At 39.9% G+C, this 17,738-nt stretch overlaps 1 protein-coding gene and 1 long non-coding RNA gene across 10 annotated transcripts in view; one reads left to right on the top strand and one right to left on the bottom strand.

The window, feature by feature from the left end:
* Nucleotides 1-11,157, bottom strand: part of LOC140225440 (uncharacterized) — a 108,780-nt gene extending 97,623 nt beyond the window's left edge. The window contains exon 1 of the long non-coding RNA XR_011900542.1: nt 9,695-11,157. This is a non-coding gene — a long non-coding RNA (uncharacterized lncRNA). The remainder of the gene's footprint in view (nt 1-9,694) is intronic.
* The window catches only part of dnc (phosphodiesterase dunce), a 774,040-nt gene that overhangs the window by 532,578 nt on the left and 223,724 nt on the right, over nt 1-17,738 (top strand). The window lies entirely within an intron of this gene.

Raw genomic sequence — 17,738 nt, 5'->3', positions numbered from 1 at the left:
CACGACATCTCGAGGTGGAAAAAAACTCGCTGAAAGCGAATTTTAGGAATCAACACAACTTGACGTAGAGACATGATTGGCTAAAAAATACAACGGTTTTTGATACATCGGAAAATCAACCAAAAATCGGAGACTGGGCGAAACGCTCAAGGTCGCAGAGGTATAGGGAATCCCATAGCGAAAGCAACGGAACGATTGTAATATCATGGGGAACTCCGTTCCCATGACAAAATCATAGTACTCACGTTTAAAGGGTTTTCTGCTTCGTCATGTTGAAGTTTAAGCACCTTGCGCTGCGGAGTATTTTTCTCGCTTTGGAAGTTTTTTCTTTTTCTTGGCGCTACTGTACGAACCATCTGCAAAAAAATTATTTAGCTAAGATAAGCATTTCACAAAAAAAAATTTAATTCTCATCTTCAAAGCATTGGGGAAAAATTAGATATGAAGAAAAACTTATGGCTTGTTGATAGAGGATTGAAAAATACAATGTTAAATGCCATCCATTATATTACCTACATGCTGCCGATAACAAATAATGCAGGAGGAGTTTTATTTGGAAAATCATCAAAGGTTTTGGAAGAATCAATTCATATGTCTTACTTAAGAAAATTATTGAATAGATGAAATTAAAATTAAACGGTCACAATGATTCAATACTATGTGATGGTGCGCTGAGCAACTGTGAGACTGACGAGTTGGCCAGTGAACCAGTGAGCTCTGGGCATCGCTACACAACTGGCTTAACCGCAACAACGCAATTGCTGGAATAGCGGCTGGATGTCTACTTTTTTGTCATACTCATGATGGCATCATGCAATTTCGTACTTTTAAGTCGGCTGAGATTAACAATGCATCTAAAACGATACCTCAACAATGGTATTGATCAAGTCTGGTTGTTTACTGTGGTATAATTGATATACAAACCTAGTACTGACATGTATGTTTCGAATAAGTTTCACTTAACCCCATGATAGAAACTTGTATCAAAATTTCCAAAGTATACAGCATGATCCATCACTTAGATTGAAAATAGCCCCAATATTGATATGTTCAGTAATTAGTGACGTGAACCAAATGGGCTTCCTTCCAAGAAGGGGTTAAGGGACTTTGGTCTAATTGTCACATTAAATAAATAAGATGATGAAAAATTTTGATTCTTCATTCAAGGTGATATTGCCCGGTGGATTGAAGGTAATGAGAATCACATGTTCACTTATTGATGCAATAGCACTACTCTGATGCCATAGTGGGCTGAATTCCGTTGTATACAAAGAGCCATGTATAAGACGAACTGTGGATGATAAATACAGCAGTAAATATAAAATAATCTTACCGTGGATGTTGCTGGATGTGCAGGAAGACAGATGCACACTTGAAACTTTCAATAAAACGATGAAAATCACGCAAAAGAAAAGAACAGGACTCGAAAAACGAAGCTCGGAATCTACTCGCAAAAATGGCGGACAGACATAGCAGTGAAATCGGGAACTAGGCAACGGCGAAGAAGTATAGACAAACTCTAAGAAGATGAGCACACCAACCGATAAAATGGGGTAAATGCGGAGGCAATCAATCATGACGTACATAAGGGATAACCAATGAGAGCAAAGTAATCAGACGGTGCAATTCTTGCTTTACGCAGTACATGACCCGATTATAGCACGCTTTCATATGACACTCATGGTTTCTCGTGACTCCTATTCATCATTTGCTGTTTCAACGGTGGATTGACTCTATACGGTTGGAAATCGGAAAGGAATGCGACGAAGTGGCGAAGTAATACATCACCAATTTTATACTTGGATCCGGGCTGAGGATCCCGGCATCGCTTGGCAACCGTCATTAGCTATTGTTCGTCGAGACGCCGACGCAGTGAGCAGGAGCGTGGGAAAGAGAGGGGTAAGTGGATTCCTGTATGAGCCACGTTTAGCTAATGGTCTATTGAGTCTCGAGGCTCATCACAGATTGCACTTACACAGATTGCACTATCAGAGCACGGGTACCAACTTTTGGAAATTATAACCGAGGTTACAGATCTGTCAAAGCAACGTTTTGAACAAAACGGAGGAGTTAAATTCTCATTTCGAGAGTGCCGACCTGCTCAGCCATCCTCGAATCAATTCGCTTGATTCTGCTTATATATGCATAATTTAAATCAGCGCGTCGCATTCTTAGGCTTTTTTTGAAAAAACCAAGTAACGTAGACTCTTGGTATTCACTGCACATAAACTAATGAGCCCCAGAATGAGAAACAACTTTAAATCATAATTATTGATGGATAAATAAACTTTTTACACGCTTTGGAAAATCTCAGAAGTTCGCGGTAGTCACTTTTCGGTAAGGAACTAAGGGACTCGGTTATTGTATCGAGTAGGGTTCGAAACGATCGCAAAGGCGGTATACTACGTATACGCGCCTGCCATTTTTTAATATTATAATAATGAATATTAGTCAGATTGCCTTTTTTTCACGATTTAAACGAATACTTTGAGCCAGTCACTCCTGCACTGCAGTAGTATTCATGTCAGTGCACCGTGAAGCAAATTTTCCTCTCGGTTTTTGATAAATAATGTTAGTCGTTAGTTGCCGTGCGTTAGTTACGGAAACCACCGTGGTAGAGGACAAAACTTCCCCGATGGTTACCGCACAACTATCTCGGTCGATCTCGGTTTGTTATAGAAAATACTATAATAGTTTTTTGACTCCTCGGTTAGTTTTGTCCTCTACCACCCCGTACTACCACGGTAGTTGTCGTATAACTAACGCACGGTAGCTGGTGCAATATGAACCAGCCACTGGTTGTGACGTCGACCCTATTTTTAATTTTTTTCTTTATGTATCAAGGAAAATTATTTAAATGAATTACATTTTGCAGCTGAGAACTACAATTTCTGGCTCATCCGTAGGAACAATTATGTGCACAGGAAAACTGGCGGTACATACGTTTTTCTTAAATTGAGCCAGGAATTTTAGTTTTTAGTCGCATAATGCAGTCCAATTCCCCTCGTCGTGTCAAAATACGTTTCCATAAATGGACTACATTTTGCAATTTGGAACTATAAATTCTAACCCGATTTAAAAACAACATATGTGCCATTAGTTTCTCTATGCACATAAGTGTTTTTCCATAAGAGCCAGAATTGGACGTATTTCTACCAAACAGACCTATGTGGAGGTGAGAAATATGGGGTGTGCTCTAGAAATCTGTATAAGAAACAATGTAAAAGTGGGCGTGGTTCCTTTTGAAGAATTGGAAAAGCGGGATATTGCATTCTATCAAACAGACCTATGTGCCAACTGAATGCGGAACTCATGAGCCGCGGACATGGCAAGAGAGCGTTGTGGACAGGGCTCATGAGTTAAAGCGCCCAGACAAAGATCGCGCTCCTCGCTCTGGGGCTCGATCCATTGCCGCTGACGTCACTGGCGCTTTATTATTCTCATTCACTCCTACGCAAAGAGAACTAACGAGCACATCCCATATTTCTCACTTACACATAGGTCTGTTTGGTAGAAATACGTCCAATTTATAGTTCCAAATTGCAAAATGCAGTCCAAATTGCCAACGAAATTCGCAGAAAAGTTGAGGGAGAAATGTTGGCAAGTTCCCCAGAAAACCTGTGATTTGTCGACGCACTCCGCAATTCGATGACGCACAGTGGGTCGAGTCAGTGGGAGAAGTCGGACAAAATTTGAAAACTTTGAAAGCTTACATTCACAAAAATATGAACCAAAAATGTTCAAAAGTTGTTTTATCGGGTTTTTCGTAGAATTTCTTTTCAGAAACACCCCTTGGATTATAATTTGTGACGCACTAAACATCAAAATTTTAAATTTTAGCAAAAAAATTAATGTCCGACCTCTCCTGTTAGCTCGTTTCAGTGTGTGACGCCCGGAGGCCCATACGGGATTCTTTCCGTAGAACGAAAGAGGAGAAAGGTCGACTTCATGAGCCAGAGCAATAAGCCGTCGCGCCGGGACTATTACCGTAAAAAAGCAAGCGGATCCCCTTTTTTATCAGGTAGGCCGACGCAAAGTGTTTTCCGCGGTGACAGCACAGGCGAGAAAGCGCGGGAGGTCGAGGCACGCATGTCACCTGGCCAGGCATAAACGACTCATCTCCGTAAGATCCACGTTAGAGTTACGTGGTTTTCGTGCGGACGCTCCGAGGTGGGTTCTGGGTGGCGCGATTATGTCAAACTTAATAGTCATCGTTGTTTACGCGGCTCGCCCGTGCGAACGTATTCACGCTAAAAGGAACTATGTGCATAGGAATTGCTCGGAACATAGCTCCTTTTAGCATAAATACGTCCATCTGATCGTGTGACCTCTGCCAGACCACCGCGCACGAAACACCGTAAACCACACCGTATTAGCTCATACCTCCAAGTATAACATGAGGCTACGTTTACGTTTTATTTCCATTGATTCTATTCGATACTCGCGTCCAGAAGTATAAACGTAAAAACATACGTACCGTAGCTCACCGCGGAATGAGGCACCTATGCACTTCCTGACTGGACCGCGTCAAGCAGAAAGGAACCAAGTCACACCAGCTCTTGCCAAATTTAATCAGGCGCTTTAATTTTGTATGTGTAAAAAATTTTGTGGATTTTTTTGCAAATTTTAGTGGATTTTTTTGGATGAAGTTCTTGAGAAAGAACGCCGTAAGAGTCATTAAGTGTTTTCCTTCAACATATCATGAATTTCCAGGAAAATTTTGGAATTCTAGTAGCCTCCGATTTTTCTCAGGATTTCAGTCGCATATTGATCTAAAAAAAGCTGAAAATTTCAAGGGAAAACAGTTATAATTTCCTTTAAAAATAAGTATTTTCTGAGAGGAAATTTGGCAATACTTGAATTTTCATATCCTGGAACCAAACTGAAATAAAATGTTTTTGGCGTTTGAGGGCCCTGCACTGGAAAGTCTGTCAAAGTATCCATTATGATACTGCCATTCTCTTTCACTTTTGGTCATAGATTCTTACAGCGAGAGTTTAATTCTGAGGCCATAAGATACTATCCAATGCTGGAAAATTTGAGAATATTGTACTAGCATCTGATGGTGGTTAGAGTCCCTTCTAGGGAGCGTGGAGGCAGCGCAGCTCACAAAAGGGGACGAGGGGGGGTGTCACAAAAGGGGATAAAGATTACTTAAATTGAACGTTTTCCGAAATCTTCGATCAACTCATTCCCGAATTCCTGTCTCCGTTCCTTCTCTCATTCGTTCCCTCTCCGTTCGTTTCGTGCCGTGCCCCTAATTCCCTAGTTCATTACAGTTTATAATATTTTCTTCACTCCCGTTTGTGACACCACGTGGAGGCTTAGTCCCTTTATACTGAGAGTAAAGACAATGCTTATCCATTTCTGATTGGTTCCCGTATTTCAGGCCTTCACATTTTCATAAACGGGAATGAGGATTATAGTTTCACCGATTGCAAAGATTATAAACTGGAATGGACCGGGGAATAGGAGGTACGGCAAGGAACAAATGAAATGAGAGTGGAAACGGAGACAGGAATTCGGGAATGGGTTGATCAAACATTACCGATTTGTGTAATCTTTACTCCCGTTTGTGACATTCACAAACCGCGTTGTCTCAACTCTCTCTATATAGGGACTACACGGAGGCCTAAAATACGGAAACCAATCAGAAATGGATTCGTATAGAGTCCCTTTATACTGAGAGTCAAGACAATTCGGCTCATGGATGTCACAAACGGGAATAAAGATTACAGAAATTGAACGTTTTTCGCAATCTTTGATCGGCCCATTCTCAAATGCCTTTCTCCGTTCCTCCTCTCATTCCGTTTGTTCCTTGCCAAACCCGTAATTCCCTGGTCCATTCCAGATTATAATCTTTGCAATTGGTGAAAATGTAATCTTTATTCCCGTTTGTGACACTGTGGAGGCCTAAAATACGGGAACCAATCAGAAATGGATTCAAATTGTCTTGACTCTCAGTATAAAGGGACTCTAGATTCGTATTGTCTCTACTCTTAGTATAAAGGGACTCTAATGATAGTCACCATTCTACTTTTCACTCTTCATTTATCGCTCGTGGTCCTTGCGGCAGAGGAAAAACACGCGCTACGGAGGTGAATGACCGTAAGAAAACTCTTCAAGTGTCGTATAGTTACGTCTTCTCCTCTCCCGTGGCACTCCCTTGGAGCGTATCATCTCTTTTCAGCGGTAATCTACCCTTCATTCCGTCCGAATTCAGGACTCACCGGGGCCGGCCTGCCTCCAATTTTATTACAACGTTACTATACAAAGCTCCTTCCAAAGTGCTCGGCTATCCCGTCTCCGTCCCCGACGGCCCACCTGTGGGCAGAGTTGCCGCTTCGGTCATTTAAAAAAAGTTTGAAAAACGTCTCTGAATTTTGAAACAAATTTGTCTTGGATTCTAAGAAGTATTTGGCTCCAGAAACCCCCCTCCCAAAGTTTTATTTCTGTTTTAACATAATTTGAAGATTATTTTGTCATCCGATGATTGAATCGATTGTCTCTGATTAGAAAAGTAATGTATACAAAAACCTACTTTTGAATTGGAACGTTCTATCCAAGTAAAGCATACTGGCGAGGCGTGAATGATCGATTATCGATTTTCCCATAATTGAAGCTGCGTTATAAAGAATCGAGTATTAAGATGTTCGTTGCGAATACCCTATTCATCGATCCTTTTCCATAGGTTTAAATGATGGTTGATCAATCGATACATCGCAAAGCACGCAGCGCCGATGGAGTAAAGAAAATTGGTTTTCTGTCCAAAAAAGACGCAAAAAAAAAAAAAAAAAATAAAATAAAATAAAATAAAATCAAGGAGAAATTTGTTTTCAATTACTTTTCCTCCTGAAAATGTTTATTGTATTCTTTATAAACTACAGCCAGTTTAGTCAGGAACCTGGTCCGAAGGCCGTTACGATGCTTAGGCTTCTAAAGGATTCTTTTGAAAGAGGAATTCTTTTGCGAGGATCGATTTTAAAGATCTCACTGTTGAATCTTACTCACGGTTTGCAGACATTGTGAAAGCCATAAGCTCATAAAAAGAATCTTAAAGTAGGATAATTTTCATCAGATAATACACGTGTGAAAAATATAAAACTACAGTGTGTGCGTTGTAAATTCCAACTAAAAGCCAGAGAAGGTGGCTTTGTCTAAATGCATGCATCCATGAACGCATACCCTTTCTGTTTTTTCCCAGCAATTTAAAGGCACAAAGCGGGGAGAAAAAGTGGAGCAGATAAGCGAAGCAATGCCAGTTGAAAAATGACCGAATATCTCATCTCTTTAGTTGGGAATCATTGTTTTCAAACGGTTGCAAAATAGCTACATCCCCGTTGCAGTCTCGATTTCGTCTCATATTCATAGGCGACAACAGATGGGACTAGAAGTACTTTTACCAACTCTTGATCCCGCAACCGTATCCGAACAGTTGATCATAAGAACGTCGATACGTTCAAATACCGCCCATTATTATACAAATATTAACGACATTAAATCTTGTCATCGTCTTTGAATTGTAATTTTGAGATGACAAAGGAGAATTAGGCGAGGAAGCAACAATAAAAGGAAAATAGGATAGGGAGCGAAATAAGATAAATGAGAATAAACAGAAAAGAGTGATGACATAGAAATTCAAACTGTTCCTCATTTCCTTTTTATTGTACCTCTTCTCCCCTCCTCCATCATCTTATTCTTCCTTTTTTTTCTTTCCATTTTTCTCTCTCCCTTTCTTTTTCCTTCTCTTTTTGCGTTCGTCATGCGCCCCTCCATCTTCTCCTATTTAATCTTCACATTTTTATTCTTTTCCTTTTCCTCGTTCTTTCTGTTTTTCTCATTCCCATTCTACTTCCTCTCCTGTTTCTTCCTCCCCTCTCTGTTCAGTATCCTCTTCTCCTCGTTCATCTGCCTCTATTCTTCTTCTTCTTCCCTCTCTTTTCCACTTCTTCTTTTTCTTTGCCTTCCTTTTCTTCTCCTTCTTCTCCTTCCTCTCTCTCCCTGTCCTGCTTCTCATTTGTTCTCCTATTTTGACTGCATCCACATTTGATATGTATTAGAAGTCTGTAGGGCCGAGTCTTTTAGAATGGGGTTATGAGAGATCGCCCGGATCGTCAGAAATGGTTGAAATTACGCCTCGACATGGCAACACCCTCTCGCGCTCAATTTTTCCCGCACCTGAGACCAAACTTTTTCGCGAGAGATTTCTGTCGTGCGCGATTCCGCACAAGCCACCCTTTATTCCCCGATTTGAAACCGTAGAAATTGCTCATTACCTCTCTCTCCGCGGTTTTGAATTCCTTTCACCGGTGAGCAGCAACGGTGGGGGGGGGGGGGTGGCAAAGGAATTGTATGCCGCATCGGTGGCGGGGACTTAGCGGGGAACAAAACGGCCGAGCATATTTCGTTGAGTGGCCTCTTTTCAGGGAGGATTGCGGGCGAGGGGCGGGGGAGAGCTGCGAGAGGGCGAGGAGGGGGAGTGGAGCGGAGTGCATTAATAAATTAGACCGCAAATGATTTATCGAGGTAAGTTTCTTGGTAGACGGTGCGACTTGAAACGGCGAACAGGCGGAAGAGGAGCGGGTCACGTGTCACTGGCGAAAAAATGCATGGATCGCATGCGCCTCCATTTTCAACCCCTGCCTGATCCCCCCGCCCCCTCCCGTGAAATCGATGACGTGTGAGTGGACTGTAGTGCCGATGACGTTATCCTGATGGAGGGTGCCTTTGCCGGTTCCACCATTAATCCCCCCGCATCGGGGCCCTAATGATGGTTTCGCACGCATGCAGCTTGGATTTGCGAATTCTGAGAGGCGACCTGACGTTATACTTTTTTAGGAGACCGGTCCCACTTGAATATTTACCCCCGTTATTTTTTCTTTTTAACTAAGAATCCCCCCCCCCAAACCCAAAGAGGGCGCCCAATGACAGGTTGGAGGGAGGGAATTGAAGCAGAAATGTTAATATGCTCATTTCCCCAAGTATTGTGGTTTGAAAGAGGGCAGTGGAGGTAAGGAGTCGTAAAGCGCGAGGGAGTGCTTTAAAGCGACTTATATGTATGTATCTAAGAATTCTAAGACATCTCTTCAAAGTTGATGCTGAGAGGCCGTCCCTAAATCACGTAACGCACTTTTCCGGCATTTTTGACCCCACTCTGCTTTGTAACGCTTTTGTGGCGTAAGTTCATATCCTTTAAAACGAGAAAAGAAAATGGAGTAACGCTCTTCTGGACCCTCTTCCCTTCTAGAGCGTTACGTAAGTTAGGGACAGCCCCAGAGAATGTTTTGCACAAACCATACACTGGAAAAAAACCACATCGGATCTAGAGTCCAGACTGTTGAAAACATTGACAAGAAAAAGGACTCTTGATTCAATCAGATTTAAGCTTAAATCAAAAGGAAATCCGCTCAAATTAAGAGGCTTGGTTCTTGATTTAAGCTTAAATCTGATTGAATCAAGAGTATGTTTTCTTGTCTATGTTTTTAAGAGTCTGGACTCTAGAACCAATGTGTTTTTTTTTTTTTTTTTTTTTTTTTTTTTTTTTTTTTTTCAAGTGTAATTTTCGATTAAAATCGACCCAGGAAAATCTACCCACACAGAAATAATTTCATTCGATTGATTCTTGGAATGGAGAAAATTACATATAAATGAATTCTTGAAATTTTGTTTCAATATTACTGGAAATATTAGTTACCTCTGGAGGATGTACTATCAGGAAATCCACGCGGAGCGCTTTGTTCAACACTTTGAAGAATAAACGATGGGCTCCGGTCGTAGCTCGGACCGGGAACTAAGAAACAGACGCTTTAAGCGATAGCTATGCAACTCAAGATCAAAAAGTGTTCCTCGGGGGAAATCTGCCAACTTTCCCCCTCCCACCAAGCTTCGGGCGGCCTAAGCTTCCAAGCGAGGAGTTTTCGGGAATCGAGCGTTATTTCCATCCTTTCATCCGACTTCGGTCAGTGATCAGTCGCGCAGCGCGACGAACGCTAATGAAAACCCCCCGCATCATTGCCAGTGCTGCGTTTCCTCACGAAAAAAACCCGGGTTCCTCGAGGGTTGCACTCTGGATTATAGACCCGGCAACAGACCGTAACTCGAGTCTCTTCGGCTTTGAGCCCGAACTTTCTTCAAAACAGGCGAGAAACTGAGCTTTCGTAGACAATGGCGGTTGTAGCACGGTGAATTGAGTTTGAATTGCGCGCTTTTACTGAGTTGATTGAGTTTGAAACTCACACACGCGGCTCTGGAGGAGTGAACGCTTGAAAACATGACACGTGCGTTTAAAACGTCGTCGCCAGCACGTTCGGCTTATTTCCTTGATGCAAAAAGGTCGTTTGATTCCGTTGCCGCACCCTAAAAGCACCCTTAGACTTTTGTTGTACAAACTTCTCGTTTCAATTTTCAAGATACCATCTTTTAGGAAAAAATACAAATAACCTGTTGTTGTTTCTTTGCAATTTTTGAAAACGGTTTGAGCAGTTTATCTCTGGTAAACCTTTTCCAGCACGCAAAGAATGATTGTTTATGTTTGGTTTTAAAAAGGAAAAATGAACATATTTTAATTGGAAGAAGTACGAGCATATCTTTCGATAGGCTCTAATGGTACTTTTTGTAATTAGGTAATGTTTATTATTGATTTAAAATAAAATCTTCTTAACGGCATACTCAAGAATGTTTGTTCCTAAATCGAGTCACTTTTCTCTTTAATGAAATTCAATGATTATGCTTACATAAGTGGATGCTAGGACTTATTGTTAGTAAGTTTTTGGACTACCGCTCTCTTTTTGTGCCGTAGTATCTTGATTTATTTTGCAAGTAAAGCTCCGTAATCTTAAAAGATGCCTGTCATTTTTAATATGTTGGAGCGTCTGCAATTTCGTATACTGCGCAACACTTCTGTTGTGAAATAGTTGCTTGAGGCACCGTGGTGCGCTGCGGCCCGGCGGGCGGGCAGCCAACGCCTACAAACCTAAGTGGATACTTCAAGCATTGCGCAATGCGTGAAGTATCCCCTTAGGTTTGTAGGGGCCTGTGCGCGTTACGCGATGGCAGCACGCCGCTTCGCACTGTGTTTGGCTCTCATATTTAAATTCGCGGAGTCACCGTTTTTCAACTCATGATTTTGAAATGTTTGCACACTCCGCATGGATTACTCTCATTTACATTCATGAAAAAAAAAAAAAAAAATGTTTTAAGGAAAATGTACTGTGTTTTTTGTAAATATTAAGGTGGTTCCGTGTCAAATTTAATGATTAATAAAGCTCTTTTATGTTTTCTGTTATATTTTGTGATTTTACCGTGCTACGGCGTGGTGCACGCGCAATCGAACGCTCAAAATTGACTATAAAAGATCGATGTACCAATAGGTTAAAACCAAAGATTGCGTGCTTCTTGGTTTTTTCCCTCTCTCGTCTTTTTTCATGTATGTGTTGTTTCTTTCAACACAAGTACGGCTCATTGAGATTAATATCGATGCCATCGCTTTAAAAAAAAATTACAAATATTTGCCACGTCTTAAAAATGTAAAATTTTTTAAAATGAAGTTTTCAATAAGAAAAAAAGGTATATTTCATATTAAAAATTTTAAGGATAGATATAAAACCAAATATTCTCAAATGGCAATTTGAAAAGATGAATCAAAAGAAGAAAGTGACATTTCACTTAAAAATGAGTCACCATAACGAACACCTTCTTCTCTCTCAGTTTTGTGATTAAGATATTGTCAATATAATTTTACGTACGGACTTAAATATAACGCTTGGACCAAGTCACTGTTGCTTATTTTATACGTGGACGTAAACTACTGGACAAAACAGGTGCGCGGACAAAAAATCGTTGACGGAATGTCCTGGTCAGCAAGTGTAGGAGTGCAGCTAGAAATGGCGAATCGTACTTTGCTATGAATCGACTGATCTGTCATTTGAAGTTTTGAAAAAGTTTGAAAGGTTGAAAGTTTTGAAGTTTTGATCGCCAGGGTTTTCGCAACGAACACCCTAACAATTGATTATTTGGCATTGCTACAAATGAAAAAATTTCGATAGGGGATTATTCTCGCTTTGCTACTAGACGCAGCCCACATTTTAGGAGGGAAAGCGCAGGACATAATATAATTTTTACTAATAAATTTAAGTATTAGACTTTATTGAGCCAAGTTTTGCTGTTACACCCAGGAAATGATGTAAGTGAATTTAAGTTTGTAATGTTACAGATTTCCTGTCGCATTTAATTTTTTCAGAAGACAACCGGTTATCGTTTGTGTTCCAAATTCCGTCCGATTCACTAGGATTGTTCTTCGAAAATGTTGCATTTAAACGTCAAAATTAGTTTTTTCGGGGATGGGGGGGGGGGGTGTGTGGGGATCCGAACACTAGGCGACTGTTTGAAGTAAGTCTGAGAAAACTTTACAAATTATACAGAAAAACCCAATTTTTTTTGCTATTTCGAGGATTGGCAACGTTGAAATACATTCTAACAATGTATTTCTCGGAGAATTCTCAATATTTGCGATAAAATTCAGTAATGGTTTACATCAATGGCACTATTGGCAGCGCAACGCCGGTATTAAGCCATGATTTAAGAGACACAATCAAAGCTTCAGTTGGCGTCGCGTGTGGCAGATACCAAACAAATTTCATTATAACGCCAAATGGAGCTATTTTCGAAAGCAATATTTATTAGTTGGATCAACTTATTAGAGAGAAAGAAGATGTTGAATGTGGAATGCAATATATTCATATAAGACATGAAAAAAACAGGGGAGAACAATGGGAAACAAGGCTAAAAATACAACCCTAAAACTCAGCGTTTCGACCCAAAACTTGAGTCATTTTCAGTCGGAAAATAAATTAAAAATTAAAACATACTTACCGATTAAAAAAGATGATAACAAACTTTTATCAGTTTCTTCTTTCGTTTTTCTCGGATCTCGGCCACCATAGGTCACACATTTTTTAATTTTTAATTTATTTTTCTACTGAAAATGACTCATTGCCAGTTTTGAGTCAAAACTTCTTGGGTTTTTAGTGATGTATTTTTAGCCTTGTTTCCCGTTTATCCCTTTTATTTTTTTCATGTTACCATTGTCTCGGGCTGCTTCGTAAAAATGTGTATCTGTTTCTTGTAAGACATATATACAAAGACGGAGGGAAGTTACGTAGCAACTAAAAACTGTACAGTGTTCTAAAGCTTTTACAGCAACTATTCAAGCTCTATGGATGCCCATGTTGCATACACAAGCAAGATAAGGCGTTTTGACTCCTCACCGCCTCAATCACGGTGCGTCACTTAAGACACTGGCAGTCCTTACTGCGAGAATCTAAAATGACAGAAAGCTTTTGATTCTTCATTAATACTACTGAAGCAGCTCTATATAAGAATAGAATTTGGTACTGAATTTAAATAAAATGCCGTTTGAAATGCTATAATATTTTAAAAGTCTTCGTGGGTCCTCCTTCCTACCCTTAATTGCTCCCTTTTTAATGGAGGGTCCCCCTCATAAATCGCCCCTCGTGGGTCGCGAAAATCTATCTCACAGCAGCACTGAAAACAACTATGAACATGACCCTTGGGTCTGTACTCAGGTGGTAATATTGTTATTTACTAAAATAATAAATTTAGAATGTCATACTTCTTTATACTTCATAATGTTGCTAATTACTGAGACAATGGACCACTAGACAAGGTACGAATTTAAGCATTCTGATGCATGTTTTTTAACCAAAATTTCACGTAGAACACGATGCGCACAACAAAAATTACCGAAATCAACTCCTTACGAAGATATTTAATGATTCCTGATGCGTGAATTCAAATCACCCGCTCAATAAAACTCAATGCTCTACGTGATTCACATCGCGCGTTGAATGTTATCGTGACAGTCTCTGCGATATGAAAATCTGGCAACCACAATTTTGACGCTTTGGCTCGGCTATAGCAAATTGCTTATCATTTGAACAACACATGGTGGGAAATGAACAGTGCTCGATCGAGAGGCTTGCTGAAAATGTTGTAGTGCGCGCTTTGACTCACGTAGAGCTTTGAGTTTCTTGTGAGCGGGCAGTTCAAAATCCGCGTAACCAATGTGAAATAAAAAGGTTAATATCTTCGTCAGGAGTTAGTTTCAGTAATTTTCGTTGCGCGAATTGTGTTCTACGTGAAATTCTGATTATGAAACATGTATCAGAATGCTTGAATTCGTGCCTTGTCTAGTGGTCCATTATTAGATTATCAATATTATTAATCAATATGATTCGAACACATGAAAATGATTTCATAAAATCATCGATAGTAGTAAAATTATAAAGTTTTTAACTAATTATCATTATGTTAAAACCACCAAAAATCAATTTTTTAATTATTCCATTGCAATTTTATCATTTGATTTACATCTACAGAAACAAGAAGTCGGATAAATTAGTTATTTTTTATGAAGAGATGATTGTGTAACAACGGTGCGTTCATTTCTGGAATACACGCTATGTGGAAAATGTTATTGCGGTGCTCTCGTCGTAAATTTTCAACCTGAAATTTTGCATTCGGATTTGCTTTGTAAAAGCGTTGCGTCGCTTCGTCGTTACTGCGCGGTTGAAATGAAACACGAAGGTGTTCACAACTTGGGCGCCTTTGAAGGAGCCCTGGCTTCTCTGCGAATCAAATTTCGTTCCAAATCTTTGTGGACGGATCCCCGTCTTGGAGGGCATTATTCGTCGGGGTTGATTGAATCTCAGCGAGGGGAGAGCGTAAGACTCGTTTCTTTTTTGAAAACGGGGTGGACTCCTCCACGACGGAGCTGAGGGAAGGGAGGTAAAAAATAAATATATAGTTAAAATTAAACCGGGGGGAAAAGTTAATCCAATGACAGGAAGATCTGTTTGCGGAGCTGCGCAGATAAGTTTACGGGGGCTAATTAAATGGGGGTTCGTCGGGCGCCTCGAGTTGTCAAAAATACCACAAAAATAGGTTTTCACCCTTTGGATCTGGCGAATAGCTCAACATTTTCTCGGAAGAGTCGGCATTCACGATATAAAACTGGACAAAGTCGCTTCTTTTCAGCAAATGAATCCCCCCTTGAGAACCAAGCAGCTAACAACGTAGCCGGATTTTGTATGGGGCCGTTCACGTCTTTCGTAAGCTACTTGATGAGAGAGGGGGTCTGAGCTTGCTATACAAGGTCTTACGACATGAAAGGAGGTCAAAGTCAGTTTAACGCAAGCCTTTCACTTTAGAGAAAGACGATATTTTTCGATGAAAATAACTTTTCTCAGCTATTTTTTAGTTCTCCTTCGTTATCTTCTGAAAAATTCTAAAAGGGGACGTGACGGTTTGGCCCGTCTCATGCAATTGAAAAGAAGGGGGGGGGGGTGGAGTTGTCTTACTAGGGTCTAACAATTAGCGAAGTTATCTTATTTAATACTTGGATGCATATACACGCTTTGTTGTACATGTATTGCATTATGAAATAACTCGTAGCCTAGCATATGCTTGGATCAGATAAACATTATATTTCAAAACTTCGCAACGAAAACCGTAGCATTGTAATCGGATGATAAGTTAAATTCGGAGGACAGCGTTATTTTTCGCCCAATGATAGATACGAAACTTGTTGAGCACCCAATTTACCAAATGGTGACTGATAAATGTCTAGGTAAGCGCTTTGTTATGCGAGTGGTAAGGTTTGTCAACCCAATTCTTCAAATTTTCTGTCATCGGTCATCATTTTAGACGAATCTGAGCGTTGGATTTTGAAAGTACTCATTACACGTTACCAGTGGCGTGGCGTGAATTGCGATGTATCGATTGTTATGCCATTTAACCCTATCGTAAAGAATCGATTGTTAAGGTGTTCGCTGCGAACACCCTGTTTATCGATCCTTTCCCATATGTTTAAATGACAGAGCAATCGATATATCGCAATTTACGCCACGCTACTGCCCCTTACTACAAGTTACACTATACGGTAGATTGTAATGTAGGCTCTCTAAAATAAATCGTCAATAGCGTGAATTCTACAAAGTTGACAAACCTTAATAGATTTATGATCGTAGAGAATCAACAAGCAGTGACTGTGAATCGATAATTTCAACATTCTTTATCCACGGTCACCTTTGCACGGTCAAAGCGAGAGCTTCAAAGAGGTGAATCGATAGTTCTCTCATCTTTGAGCAGTCTAAGATTAGGTCATCTTAAACCCACTTTGAAGCAATCGTTTTTGTATACAGAGCAATTTGATCGTGGTGTTGATATTGCAAAGGGAGGAAGAAGTTAGATAAGAGATGAATGGATGGATGGAAGGAGGCATGGTTACGCCGAGGAGGTATCAAAATTTATCACCAAAGATGATGGAGAGAGAAGATTTTTCTTAGCGGCCATGAGAAGATATTATAAAAAGAATTTTTAAGCATGAAAGGAGGACGTCACAGTTGGTGTAAATTATACTAAATTGTACCGTTTATCAGATCAAAGATAAACATATAAAATCAAATTGAGGTACAAGTGAAATTTTTAAATTTTAAAAAAAATTAATAATAAAAATGAATAGTACTATTTAAAAACTAGAATTAGTACTCGACCACATATGATCATACCTAATCAAAATTCTGTAATGAAAGGTATAGCGGAGGGAAAATGAAAATGGGAGACCTAAGGTTCAGATTCTAGGGTTTTTTTTACCAATATCCCATGAATTTCTTGAGTAAAATATGAGTTTACGGAAAATCTTTGAACTCCTCGCTTTTCCACCGGCAGCGTTTGACCAAACACCCTCTAAACTGGTTTTGGTGATAATACAGCGCCAAGTTTTCACTTACAATTTTGAATTTTTATTTACTTTCCTCTGGCCTTTTTAGATTTTTAAACAACAATAACAACAACAACAAAATGTTGATTCTCCTGTGACTTTTCACGGATGTTTGGGAGAAAATGCTTTTTTTAAGACAATTACTGAAAAACTCAAGCCTTTTTGGTAGAAACATGTACAAGTAAAAAGAGATTGACTCTGAAACGTCAACTATCGTTAGACCCTTTAAGGCTACAAAAACTGTAAAATTCCTTGAATTTTAGCTATATTTTTTATGAACAGGTACATGAAAGTGAGATATCCCTGAAATTGAATTAAGATGCTATTCCAGATTCTACTTGGCTTTTAAAAAATTTTACCCAAGGAAAATGTATGACTACAACATTGGCTGTAATGGCGTGGCGGCTGCGGCCTCTCCCCTCAAGGCGCTTCATGGATTTCCTCGATCATCGTGGACTCAAAGTAACCCCTTATTATTCGAGTTAAAGACGTCAAATTCAAGCCACGTAACTTAATTTCAAATACTTGCGTTCAAACCTCACGGAAATATTTTCTCACAGTCGGAACAGTCAGTAAACAAAGACCATAGTGAATAAGAGTCATTCGTTATCTTCCAATTTTCAAATCCGTCCTCTCTCCTGTGTTTAACTATGCAGATTTAATAATCAGCCCTTTTCTCACCCTCTTGTTTCGCAGTATTCGTTGCGGCTTCCCAGATGTTAATAAAGTTCCTCTGAATAATAATTATGGCTCAACCCCGTTTGTTTTTCTTCCTCCTCGCTCTCTCCTTCGTTATCCTCAGCGGATTCCAGGTTACATTAACTCGTGAATTTTTAGACACCCAAGGGATAATCAGGGTTTTAAAGCCTTTCCAAGTACTTGACCTGTAAAGAAGAAAAACGGTGAGCATTGGCGGATCCAGCAAATTGGCAACATTGTT

This window comes from Bemisia tabaci, chromosome 1, assembly GCF_918797505.1.
Source record: "Bemisia tabaci chromosome 1, PGI_BMITA_v3".
Classification (NCBI taxonomy): Eukaryota; Metazoa; Arthropoda; class Insecta; order Hemiptera; family Aleyrodidae; genus Bemisia; species Bemisia tabaci.
This window is presented reverse-complemented; position numbering and strand designations above follow the sequence as displayed.